Source organism: Rhyacophila brunnea, unplaced genomic scaffold (genome assembly GCF_057557595.1).
Source record: "Rhyacophila brunnea isolate RB1 unplaced genomic scaffold, BYU_Rbru_1.0 scaffold_5, whole genome shotgun sequence".
Taxonomy (NCBI): Eukaryota; Metazoa; Arthropoda; class Insecta; order Trichoptera; family Rhyacophilidae; genus Rhyacophila; species Rhyacophila brunnea.
Genome location: NW_028233170.1, coordinates 35,032,768 through 35,045,180, shown reverse-complemented (window position 1 = coordinate 35,045,180; position 12,413 = coordinate 35,032,768). Strand labels below are relative to the sequence as shown.

Below are 12,413 nucleotides of genomic sequence, written 5' to 3'. Positions count from 1 at the left end.
TACTATGTACACCGAGAAATTTCCATTTATAAACTCGGAAACGATTTTTACAGAAGAGTTTTGGAATATAATGCAACCAAAACTGGAAAAAATTCTATCATGGGTGTTGACTTCCTGCATTAGCTAACCCCAGGTCCATGCCACTACGTGAACCACAGTGGATATTAAAGTGCGGCCACACCGGCAACAAGTCGCGCGACAACTCGTTAAATTTTACGATAATTATCATAATTGCTTAAGAAATTTTACGATAATTATCATGCTTATCGTAAAATTTAACGAGTTGTCGCGCGACTTGTTTCCGGTGTGGACCCGGCATTAAGCCATTTCCACACTGGCAACAAGTTGCTGGCAACCTCATTAAATTTTACGATACTTACCATAATTGCTTAAGAAATTTTACAATAATTATCGTAAAATCTAACGAGGTTGCCAGCAAATTAACTTGTTGCCAGTGTGGACCCGGCATTAGATGCACAAAACTTAAATAATATATATTATAAATAAAAATTTTAAATTATAAATATATATTATGATTTATGTCTTCGACAGCCCTGATGAAATAAATGTGAAATATGAGTCGGATCAGTCACAGAGCAAATTTATTAACACAAACAACTTTGACACGACCTTTTTATATTAACTAGTAGACCAGATATTATGGACCACATGTTAAAAAATCATATTTTCAATTCTCAAGGCCAATTCTGTAGAACGTCCTCTTAAAGCCATGTAAATTCAGTCAAAATACACATGGGTAATTGCTTCTGAGACATTCTCGTGATACGCCCGATAATTGGTGCGGGGCAGGTGTGGTTTGATAGTCATTAATTTCAATGATGTAACAACCATCCATATTGTGTTTAAAAAAAGAATTTTGAAAAAAAATATCTTGACTTTCTCTGCCATTCTTTATCTTAATTAAATTAGTGACATTAAATGTCTCCTATGCGCGTGTACTGAAACTTTCATAACAGAGGGAGTCAAGACTTGATAGTGATGAATCTAATGAGGGATTGGAATTCCATCCTCCATACGGCCCAGCAAACTTTTCAAATGTCTCAAAAGTAAGCATGGACGGACCCTGGCAAACAACTCCTCTCGATCGTATCCCATCAGCGGGCAATCCAAGAGGATGTGCTCAGCGTCTTGATAGTCGTGCCCTTCGTGTTCTATCAAAGGAAAACCGTGTAGCTTGACTACTAAGTCTTCTATTATTTTTTTTATTACTATTATTAAAATTGTATTCTTCTGGTAAGTATCTTCTTCTTTCTGCATGTCCGCTCTTCATATGAAGCCTTGTTAGTATTCTTACGTTATTCTAGGTGAAGTCATTATCTCGTTAGGGTGATAGTTAGTGACTTTCTAGGACGCTGGAATCCCAGGCTATGTTGAGGCTACATAATTATTATAGTGAATAATGAGTCACTTCCAAAGTAACATGTGACCAGAGAATGCTCCACTTTCGTATTTTCTAATTACTGATGAACTCAAACAAGCATTCTATTCTTAAAACTTATCAGCATATAATATTTTTATGTTTTCCCTAAATATTAAAAGTTCAATAATTCAATACTATAAAATAGCACTGTCATAATGGAGTCACCGTCATATGAAGAGCTCTTTATATATTTAATATTGATAGTCATAATCTTGAAGTAAATCCTTAAGAGCTTTTCCAGGTGATGCGCGATATGACGCGAGTACATGTGGACAGCTCAATGAGGTCACCTGTACCTCGACCGCGCATGAGAAGTGACACGCGGTGATTACATGTGGACGGCTTAATGAGGTGACACGCACCTGGAATGCGTGCAAGTTTTTACGCGCGAGTCAAATCGCGCCATCTGGACAAGGCCTAAGTAGCTGAATATATTATAATTAACACATGGTATCCGCCACAATTCAAGTTACTCACTGTTAAGTCATTGTTTTATTTATCAATTTTCTATGAAATAATGTCAGTATCAGTTGATACTTTACAATAATTAGATTATGTTGTACTTGGAAGACTATATACGTGAATCAGGCGATCAGTGTTGAATATACGTTCATACTGAGTGAATAGGAGAGTGAATAAAAGCTAAATGTGATGACGGTGAAGCTATTAACCAAATTAAGACTTACATGAGTTATGACGACTTATTACACGCTTTCAAAAAAGTGGGAGTCACATTTTGAGAGTCTCCCCTCCGTGCCGGGACACATTTCGTTTAATTATCTCAAAGGTAGATTCGGCCGATGAATTTATACAGGGAGAGCCTTCCGGGAGAGGTCGGACATCGATCTCAATTAGCAAATTAGAATAATAACACCCTGGATATATTTCGCTCTCTTCTTGCCGGAAATGTTAGACTTCAAAACGTAAATATTCCAGAAATTTACAATGAGACATTTCAAAGTAATGACATTTTTGGTATTACAGTTTTATCATTTCTCGTATATCGAGGGCTTAGTGTCAAACAACACTATCTACAAAGGTGCAACTTTACAGTAGAGCCAAAAATCGTTATTTTAGATTCTTGTAACTTAACAAGGGAAATGTTTATTTAAAACCTAATGTTAATATTTTATAATTTATTGTGTATTGTACATTTATCTTGCTTATGATGATGTTAAAATTTATAGGGATAGTTTTAAAAAAATATGAAAACAAGGGTAACTTATGTAATTAGCGTTAAACTTTACTGACGATTTAATAAGAAATTAGAAAAGATTGACATAACGTTGTTTGACTATCATGTAGCCGTAAATGTAAAATAACGTTATCTCAACAAAAAAAAAAAAAACACTTTTTTGTAGATAACGTTGTCTGACTTTAACCTCTCGATATCTACTACTACGTAAAAGCTGTCTACAGATTGCAATCATATCTGAAAGTAAGTTCTATGTAAAATAATAAAAATAATGAACAAAAATCTATAAGTCGAAAATTATAGCTTGATCAAAACTATAAATGATTTAGTTTTAATAATACTCAATATAATATGCTTACTATACCTAAATTCAGGGCAAAGACGTGAATTTGATGATTATTTTTAGTGTCTATTTTGTAAGTTATATGCGGAACTATGTATCTTGTATTTACTATTTTAACTGGTTGGTTTCATTTTGCATATATATCTAAACCATAATATAGAATTTTCCAGTTATTTTGTACAACAAGTTGTGCTGAAAAGATTGAAGAGTTTTTTATCGTACTGGAAAACCGTAGGAATATACGCGTATGCAATGCGATGTGTAAGTATACTTCGGATAGTTTTAAATTTGTCACTATAAAATTAAATAAAAAAACCGTACATACTTACTATCATCTCGAATATTATAATATGTACGTCCGTCGAATGGATCTTTCTATGAATACCTACAACATGAGTGATTTTAGATACTTTATTGTGAATATATTTCCCAATATATTAAAATGATATTACGTCATTGAAATTATAGTTTTTCATCATGAAAATGGTAAGTACCTACATATTTAAATTCAATATATTTTATTTTTGTGTTTTGCTATTACTTCGTATGTATATGTTGCCTCCAGGCTTCACTTGAAATTCCACTCAGCAACCGCGAAGCTCCGTGTACACCTCACTCATCCTGTAAACTTTTAAGTTCTCGCAAAAGCTGCAGACGTCCAGACAGAGCCTTGAAGTAGGAGTATGCCAACCGCGGCTCGAACCTGGAACCTTAACTTTGGTTAACTTAGTTGCCTGTATCAGAATCAGTCAGAAAATACTTGCACCGAAACACATTTATTGCATTTAACTACGTGTTGTAGATAAAGAGCCTTAAAGATCCCTTGTTAATGATTCTAGGTCTAAATTCTAACCTGTTTTATTTATTGTAGATGTATATTTTTATATACTCTTTTCTTCGTATTTTTTATGTTTCATACTACTTTCATCTTACGTAATTAATACCTGCCTAACACTTAATTCATTAGATTTGTACTATCGTTACTTATTTCGGGTATATATTATATTAAAGTCATATCTTATGACGAATAATGCTACCCTAATCTAACGTTATTATTAATAATTTAGATCTAAAATACCATAATTTAAATCTAGAAATATATTTATATTGGGTGTGTTTGGTGCATTTCTTGGGTTAAATTATTTAGAAAATTGTATTAAAAGTGTATACCCGCAAGAGTTATTTGTGACGAAGATATAATAAAATTATTCTTTGACAAGGTGAAACATATATGACAAGACCAGTCAAATTCTCTTTTTCAAAACGTTCTCCTGTAAAGTTGTAAATTGTTTTGGCCTTGGCCCTGTCGATTTATAATCTAAAATTAATTCAACCAATTTAATGAATTAATTGAAGACAGTGTTTATACATACCCGTAATAAAATTTCATTTTACTTTACAATTTTACTTAATAATTGATTTTTTTATCCATATGAATATTATTGGCGTCACGTTTTCTACTCGCAATGTCGTACCATCTCGTAATTTAAATCATATAAAATATATGAGTACTTTCTGTATATCCGCTAGCGTTCTTTGTTGTAGGTAGACCCTAGTAAATCTAATATATGAAAAATAAACCGATCGTAATATGAAAAAATCACCTATTAATTGACTAAGTAATAAAAACGGTCATTTCTCTGGAAAAACCTTTCATAATAATCATTGATTCTAATCATATTGTATACATTATAATATAGTTGTATGTTGCTGCCTACAATCTATTACACCCTAACACCTAGCACAGGTAACGTATTACTTAATTGAGTGAAATAATACCTTTATGTATCTGCACCTCATTATTTAATGCAAGTTAATGTAACTTTTATTCCCCGCCCGGAATGGTTAGAGGTTCGTAAATATTATAACGCATATATCAAGTGGGTTCCCCATTTTACCGACTTGACAAATGTGCGTAAGTAATAACGAATTTTCCACGTGCTATAAAACCATGGAACACTCCCCACCCACAGTGACGTGCCCACGACTTCACCACTGGCTAAAATACTACGAAAATGGTAATGAAATTATTTATATTGAATCAAATTACTGTGTCAATTTATAATTATAATTATCTTTGACTCTACAACCTTGGTTGGTCTTGGATTCTTCCAAAAAGCTTGGATTCGCCAAAGCTTACCAATATTTTTGCCGAGCTTATTATAATGCGGGCGATGTGTATTAGTTCATTTTTAAATATCGAAAAATGTTTAGGAGCAGAGTTTTAATTGGATTAAAATTGCTTAGGTTAATATTATAGTATTGTTGTTTTTTTTTTGTAGTAATTATTCCACTTTTAATCAATAAATTAGGACCGGTTTCGTCCGCCTCAGAGGGACATTTTCAACTGAATACATTTATTTTTAAACAATATTTTATCAAACAGAATCCAAAGCGACAGAAATAATATAACAATAGGTACATAAATTATTAATAGGTACATGAATTGACAGTTAACAAAATAAAAGAAATTAATATTATAGTACCATATCGAAAGAAATTTATTTTTTACATACTATCCAATACCAGACGACTGTATTGTATTAGTACAATTTAGTAGAGATTAGTGTTGTCAACCGTTAAATTATATTATGTCATTATATTCTTGTTCATTATTTTCATAGCAACGCATCTAATATTAATGTTTTCGCCTCGTTTTCCAAACACAAAAAACTTGGAGAAACAGAATACATATCATTATTTTTTTCTTAGAACAGTAAAAATACATTTTCGAACAAAAACAGTTATAAATAATTTACAATCGCATATTAACTATGAATTCGATTTCCCCATTTTGGTCACCTTATACATTTTGATCTGCTCCTCAATAATCATTATATCAAATAAAAATGTGTATGATAAATCTTACAATATAGCAGTATGTATACATTACATATTCATTTTAGCGTATGAAACTGGTTTCCAGAAGTAATCTATATTTCGTTTTTTTATTGATTGTGATGGATGTAATTATGCCATTTTCCTATAAGTGGTACGCCACTGCCTCTGCCTCCGGTTAATCAACGGCATTTCGTAATGTGGACGGTCCAGTGGCGTTATTACACCTTGCCCTTAGTAATGTTATTGCGCCAGTAGTAATGAATGCTTATAACGACTTATAGGTGGAAGGGAAAATTGAACCCGGTCCACTTCCCTACAAAATGGGGTCCGACCTTGTATAAAATTAACAGGGATGGGGCGCATTACGTAGAGTAAGCACTGTGTGAATGAGTAAAATAGAGTAATACTTCTGATTGTTTAAGTGCATTTTTTGTAAAAGCTTTTCTCACGCAGTTGATGAATATCAGGTAAACCACGCAAGGTGATTATTAATTACACAGATATGTGTATTACATTATCTAGTAGTATGGGTTACTATAACTTAAATGTCTTAAATAGTATTTTTATACTACCGTGGTGCGTAGTTAATATTATTAGTTTGTTTTAAAAATGCAATTTATTTTATTTATTTAGGTCAACAGAACCAATCACAGAAGAATACAATAAGATACAAAATAAAAGAATTAGTGATAGTCCCAATAACAAGCAGACAGAAAGTGTAATTAAATCAGTAAATAAAAACCAGTAAATACAGTAGAAGAGCTATTAAAAATTGATTTAAAAAAATACTGTAGATAATACCTATAAGAAAATTAAAAATTAAATATAAGTGCTAAAAAATGCAAAATAAGTAAATATATAATATATTGAGAATACAGGCAATTTAAGAAAATAATACAATCAAAAATAATGTCGTCCAGTTATAATGGTTATAAGTGGTAAATTTTTGAGCAACCTAATAGGCAAGAGAACAAAATAGTTCCACAATCATTATGATCATTCATAGTTGTGCAGAGTTGAGCCACCGGATAATAGTAACCTATATTTATTTTATATGTTTAAATGTGTAGAAGTGAAAAGATGTGAGGGCAAATGAAGTTACACTTAATATTGCCAGCAATTTGAGTGACTATTATATAATAAATTATTTCTTTTATTCAAAGAATCGTATTCGTTTATTAGAAAATTATTAGCAAGTCTAAGTAAGTTATAAAAACTAAATAATGGAGTGATCCGTGACGTCAGTTAGTAAATAAGGAATTAATTGATACCTGCTTTAATTTAATATACAAAAACCGATATCCAACATTGGAACGCAATTTTATAAGCATTTCATGTAAGAATTACTCGTTAAAATTATCGTAATTAAGTAGGATGCCCGTAGCTTAATTTGAAAAGCACACTGGCACGAATCCAACGGTTACAAGCTCAAGTCCCGTCGGGTGTCGTATTTTTTTCTACTGGTTATATGCATGAATATAACAGTTATATTTCAAATTATGTATGTTTGATTATTATACAATAAATAGATAAAAATAAGGTCAAAAATATAAGTCCGGATTGGTAAATATTGGATATTAAAATGTTCATTTGGGAAGAATTATTACACAAGTTAATGCAAAGGTATGAACAATTAGGAAAATTAATGCAATGTCATACATGTGTACGCACATTTTAACTGCCTCAATATTAAAAAAAAAAAATTTAGGTAGGTACATAAAAGCATCATAAAAAATGAAAATCTTTAGTAGGTACATAAGTATATTAGTTATTAATGGTTACAGACAAACAAAAATTTACTTTGGAGAAATTCAGCATCTACTTGATGATAATTTACGATAATTTTCTCCCATCACTAACCTCATATTACTGACTATAATTAAATATACTGAAATATAAAAGCACTTAATAAACTTACTGTGTGAGTGGAATACGAATTTTAAATGATTGATGGATTTTATATAATATTTCATTTTACGGGTTTTTATAGTCGTACAACTGTCATTTATTTTAAAGTAAAATACACTTAAAAATAATTCTCTTAAAGCTCTACCTCCTCATGCTGTTTACGAAATACATTAAAAAATAAATTTAAAAAATAAATTAATTCAACATACATATAATAAGTATCTTACATTATAATTTACGAAGAATAATTTTATTGTCATAATTTATACTCATATATATTTTGTTTCCAATATTTTATTTTAGTGTATGGCCTGCTGTGTTTTGTCGTATTTTTATTACCTACCTATTATGTCCTTATATTATTTTCAATAGTTGCCCACTATTTATTTAATATGTCGTTAGGTACTTATTCCACATAATTTAATAATCGTGAGGATCGGTTTCGTCCGTTTCAATAGGATATTTCAACAGTTCAGTTGAAAATTTCCTATTGAAGCGGACGAAATCAGTGCTAATCATTAAGAAATATATGGAATAAGTTCAACGTATCTTATTTTCTTTTAATTCATACATTATTCCACCGAAATTAACACCTATTGAGTAACAATTTTGTATTCAAATTTATTTATTTACATATAGTGAATTTTACAAACTATAAATTTAAGACGTTCACAGTAAAAGTAGTTCATAGTAAAAAATACACCGAATAAGCTAAGTAGGACCCTTATAATATTCCACCTAATCTTATTCTCGTGTAGGTGGAATATATCAACATCCGAAGTGATTTGGTTGAACAGGGTTATTGCCCTCCAATTAGCATTACCAATTTCAGGTTACTTCTGCACCTTGGGATAACAAACAACCAATGCTCCCGAATTCTAAGATAGTCATTAGGCACACACAATTCTCATTTACACCGCATATAAGTCACAACAATAATTATGTGACCAAATATAGATATATTCTAGCCTTCAAACTACATATGCTTAATAGATATTAGTTACCTAACCTAACCTAACATTAATTGTTAGCTATTACGACATAATAATATCATATTTAATCACTTGTTTATTGGATTAGTGTTGATTAATTATAATAGGATAGTGTGAAACCTATCCCAATAATTATTAAAAGATACACGTACAGAATTCAAGGTCACGGTTCAAAATGTTAACATGGCCGTCCCAAGAAAGTAGGCAGAGCGACGACGTAACATGGCTTTGTGTCTTGAAGAAATCCTTATCCCTATTTCGAAAGTACGTCGTTTGAATCCTGTCGTAAAATTAAATTTGATTAATTAATTTCAACCCTTATGAAATTTGCAATAGCTTTGAATTACAGGCTTGCTGTGTATTTTCTGAAGATAATAGGAGTATCGACATCGTTAAAAGCGATAGTTTCGTATTTCATAATAATTATAGTAGTATATTTTTGATTTACGTTCAAATACACATTGCCCACAATAATAAATTAAAACATATTTGATGTTCACTAACAATAAATTTTCAATTATTTCATTATTAAAGGGTTATTAACTTAAAGCTCTGAATAGTAAACACATTGCATTTAAAAAATATATAAAATCAATGTCGCTATTCCACAAATTCCACAAAATCAATTATTATCACACGATATTCTGTACTTGTAACTCCCCCTTCCCCAATAATTGGGGAACAACAATAATTAATTGTTGAAAATTTTCGATTTTAATATAATGTTCTCACGGAATATTTTTTTTTATTAACAAATAAATTTATTTTCTAATGAATTTGAGTCGTTTTTGGCGACCCGGGTTTCGCCTGTCGGCATCTTCGGGCACTATGCGCACTCACCAATGGTAAATACACACTGACCGAAGATGACGAAAAGTGAAACTCGGGTCGCAAAAAACGACTCAAACGGAAATACAATGGAATAGTACAAAACTTAAATCCATTAGAATTTATATTCAAATTTCGTGAAAAAATAATGTGACAGACCCCTTCTTCCCTTAGGGTGTTACGTCATATATGGACAACCCCTTATTTGCGAAATTAGATCCGGTAAATTATCAAATAATGTATATTTTCATCTCAAACTTGATATTTTCAAAATATTATAATTAATTAATTTATTTTCTGTCTTTCCAGATAGCAGTTAAATTACGAAACATCGCTTCCGAGCAATTATTCAAAGGTGAGTCTAATTACTATTATTCATGAACACTTTGAAATTAAGAATGGAATGAGTTGTTTTATTTTGTTTTACTACTATATTACAGAAATAAGGGCGCCATAGATTATAATTTACTCTATGTAGAATCTCCGCAATCAATTTTATGAACTTCAACCACAGTGTATCGACAATATATTATTATATACCTAGGCATACAAACTTATGGCTTTGTAATAATGTCTTACCAAATAATCAAATCAAAGCCAGATTTTCACAAGGCTGCTGTACCTACTTGATAGACCGAGTAAACATAGTTTCAGGCCCTTGGGCTTACTCTTCAGAGTCTACCTACAGTGGCCCTGGCTGCCGGTTTTCTTTTGTTTATAGGTTTTAATATTGATTCGTCTCTTCTGTGTTCATTTATTTATATTAATTTTAAAGAAAATGAGAATTCAGGACGTTTGCATACATCATGAAATTGAGAGAAAACATGGTTCTATTAAAACAAGCTAAATAACAAAAAAACATTAACAATATTTAACATTTTTTTTCTGTAATGCATAGGTTTATTTTGAATGATGATGAATGATAGTTGAAACAGGTATTGTATCAAACGATCAACAACACCATGTCTACAAAAATCGAGGATAATTTGGTACGTCCATACTAAGTACGTTTCCGTTTTACTAATAGTAGTTTTGAAAGATGAAGATAGTTACAGGATTTTTCGGAAAATTCTTTTTCCGTAACGATTTTCCGTGATGTATTACATTTTCTTATCGCATTGGCTACAAACGTGCGTAGCTGCGAAATAAAATATTATAACAATCGATCTTGAATTCGGCTATTCTGCTATCACGCACGCATATCTAGGTGAATGGGTGTATAAACTAGAAGCACATATTTTTGCCAAAGCTCTTACATACCTAAGGCTCTACGTGCTCCGGGTCTACGACGCCCGTAATAGCGTCACGGCGCCGCCGTATCTCGGAGCTTCGGCGTCGCCTGTAGCCCCAGCGGCTACGCTAGATACCTCGCCGCGGCGGTATCTGAATTGTGTGTCGTAGCAATTTGACAGAAGATGCCAATCGTGAAAACTATCCATACATATAAGTACGTCCATATTATTCCCTGAATATAAATTTAATAGTCTGTACGTCTTTACGTATTTCATATGAATATCTTCGTAGCGAGGAATGTCGCCACGCCACATCGTACTTGCACAATTCTCCAAAATTAAATAGATGTAAATAATATCTACCTACAAAGTATGTTTTTTGTTTTCCTTCCAATTTTGAATTTTTACTACAGAATTTTAATTTGATGTTCTTTTGTTTGACTTACTACTGTCAGAATGATTTTCATTTTGACGTTTTTTATGCCTAGATTGAAGTATAATGTTACATGTTGTACAGGCCCTGTTGTTTACTAAATGGGTGGAGCTTATAATGGAATTGCGGTTAAAAATGGGCGGAGCATGTTAGTTCACAGTTTTAACACGTAGCCAAGAAAATTTTTTCGTATAGTAGTAAAAAAAAAAATAAGTAAACAAAATCACAGAACTAGTCATATAACAGAGTACATTGGAACCAGCAAGGCATTAATCCATACAATAGCTTCTGGTTTGCCCTGGTGTATGGCTGAAATTACTGCACACACCGGATTCGGTTCTTACACGCCATATTTACGTAGAACCCGAAAGCCAGGAAGCTCGATTATTTCACTCGTAACAGACATATTCCGGAACGCAGCTCTACGTTGAGAATTTATTGGTGCAATGTGTAACGGCGAGTTTTTTGTGAGTTAACAAGCGATTTGACAAAGAAAAAAGTCAGAAGAAATCACGGTAAACCGACGAGTCCCAAATGTAAAAAAAACACGTTTTAGATTCCATATTTGAAACTTTTGAATTATTAAATTTTCTTCTGATGATTATTACATTTTTATCTCCCTCCAAATTGTTTAAAATCCGATAAACGTATATATTTATTCATTTATCAATATCAACACTTCGTTTTAAAAGGTTATACCTACGTATTATATAGTTTACTTTTAGGATGAGTAACTAGAAAATTCTTCAGTTCTGTTTTACACCACAAATCTGACCCTGTAGCAAGGTAGGTTAATATACAGAATTAAATTTTCTTTATATATAATATGTTTCTATACCAGTGACCATTACATTCGCAATTTACACGATCTCGTCCCAAACGTATGTCAGTACACTAGTAGGTTAGGTAGGTACATCTCGCTCTTTTCAATTGCAAAGGCCACCGTACACGGTCGCCATACTATTACGAGCGTACAAGAGACCGGCTGTCCTACCTGCTTTCATCATTTCAGTTTTTCATTCCTCGGGATATTCACAGGGGTCACGATCTCGCTTTCACTACTGTCCGTGTATTTTTATTCCATATCAAAAACTTATATCTACGTGTAGATATTCGGTTTTATAACGTTCGGCAAAGGCATTGATGTGGGTAGAGGACGTGCAAAAACAGCTTCTAAACCTGTAGTCGCTCGGTTAATTT

General features: G+C 32.0%; 1 protein-coding gene across 2 annotated transcripts in view; it reads left to right on the top strand.

Moving 5' to 3' along the window:
- Positions 1-12,413, top strand: part of LOC147066351 (uncharacterized) — a 1,224,975-nt gene that overhangs the window by 804,441 nt on the left and 408,121 nt on the right. For both annotated transcript variants that reach the window (XM_085955769.1, XM_085955768.1), the window contains exon 3: positions 9,858-9,903. The gene's annotated coding sequence lies outside the window, so the exon portion shown is untranslated. The remainder of the gene's footprint in view (positions 1-9,857; positions 9,904-12,413) is intronic.